The sequence below is a fragment of the Euprymna scolopes genome, chromosome 5, assembly GCF_053919585.1.
Source record: "Euprymna scolopes isolate OS-2025 chromosome 5, ASM5391958v1, whole genome shotgun sequence".
Taxonomy (NCBI): domain Eukaryota; kingdom Metazoa; phylum Mollusca; class Cephalopoda; order Sepiida; family Sepiolidae; genus Euprymna; species Euprymna scolopes.
The window spans coordinates 108,042,174-108,044,090 of NC_136486.1; positions in this window are offsets into that span (position 1 = coordinate 108,042,174).

The following is a 1,917-nucleotide window of genomic DNA, read 5'->3' on the forward strand; positions in this document are numbered from 1 at the left end:
ATGATTAATAAAACATGTTTAAAGACATCTTGAAAAAGAGTTAAAAACATATTTAATTTTAAAAAAGGAAGCACAAGATAAGTGGATAGTCCTTAATCCGCGGAGTTTCGAAGAAATACTCTCCTTCACATCAGAGGGCAGAAATTAGCAATATACAGGATCGGATTTTGCATATAAAAGTATTTAATGAAACTACAAGTAAGTCACAGATCTTACTTGGTTAAAAAAAAGGGTGAGGTAAGGGGAATAGGAGGTAAAAGAAAAATGATAAAAAGATTTCACATGAGTGGATAGTCCGGTGAAGGGTAAAAAATCCAAGAATGGTAAAATCCAGAACGGTCGAATTTAAAATTTTCAATCAAATGGGTTAATTCCAAATGGTCCAAAATGATCCAAAAGGCAGAGTTCCTTGGAAAAAAGCGCAAATGGAATGAATTCCAAATCATTAAAAGAAAAGCACTGGAGAGAATATTAAAAACACGTCTGTCAATATATATATATATATATATATATATATATATATATATATATATATATATATATATATATATAACTAATTCATTTATTCACATAAATTTAATATACGAAAGTATAGATTTATGCGTAAACTTTAAGTATTTACTTCAAAAGTGCTCAATACGTAGGTAGAGCTAGTTAGTAATTTATAAAATATATATGGCGATTAAGCTACACTGAATATTCTTAATCGCCATATATATTTTATAAATTACTATATATATATATATATATATATATATATATATATATATATAACCCCTCCCCCTTTTAAGCACTCACACAGGGAGAGAAAAAAGAACACCATATATATGTATATTTATATATATATATATATATATATATATATATATATATATATATATATATATATATAGGGAAATCACAGATAAAGTGTGAGTCAGTGGAAACGGATGCATTAGAACGCCCTTGCTCTCCCTGAATAAATTACGAGACGTGAGGAATGTAGTATTTAAACATATTTAAGGTGCCGTTTAATTTGTTGTTTTTTTATCTTTTACATTAAATTTTGATTTAGTTAATTATTGATTTATTGATGTCTTTAAATACATCCGTTTTCCACGACTCACGCTATATATATATATATGTATGTATGTATGTGTGTGTGGGTGTGTGTGTGTGTGTGTGTGTGTGTGTGTGTGTGTGTGTGTGTGTGTGTGTGTGTGTGTGTGTGTGTGTGGCTGTGTGTGTTATTTTCATCAGATCACCGAGGTTGAGGAATGTTGGACCATGCCAGAACCAATTGGGTGACTAGTTGCAAATATTAAACAATGTGAGTAGCGGCACGACGTGAGTAAACTAATGTCGTCATCTCCCCTAGCCCAGATCTGGGAAAGCCGGTTTAATTTGCATCAGATATCGGATACCAGAATATAAGAAAACAAAAAACGGTGAACACTTAAAATATTATTATTATTAATTTAACAAAATACAACTCCTAAGAGTCAAAATAAGAATTAAAATTCCAGATAAATAAAACATTTAAAAAAAAATCAGAAATCCAATACAATGCCGGGTATTATTTGTTTCTACCTTTTTTATCATGTTCAGTTCGACGGATACTTTCTCATTATTGATTCACATATCTCCATTAGGAAATAACATTTCTAAGGTTGAATAGACTATCTGATGAATGGAATCTTCTTGTAGAGAAAACATTTTTTTTATTCTCGAGTGATTAAAGGATAAATTCCAGTTGATCATTTTATTAATTGATAATTAAATCCTTTCACGGAATAACAAAACCAAGAGAAATCTACTAGCGTAAGAAGATCGGCTCGATTTTATGTGTATAATCTTTTCTAAAATGCTGATAGGGTTTAGCCATTTATTAACAGTCTCAAAGAGATAAGCGATTGATTGGGAACAAAGGATAAAGAA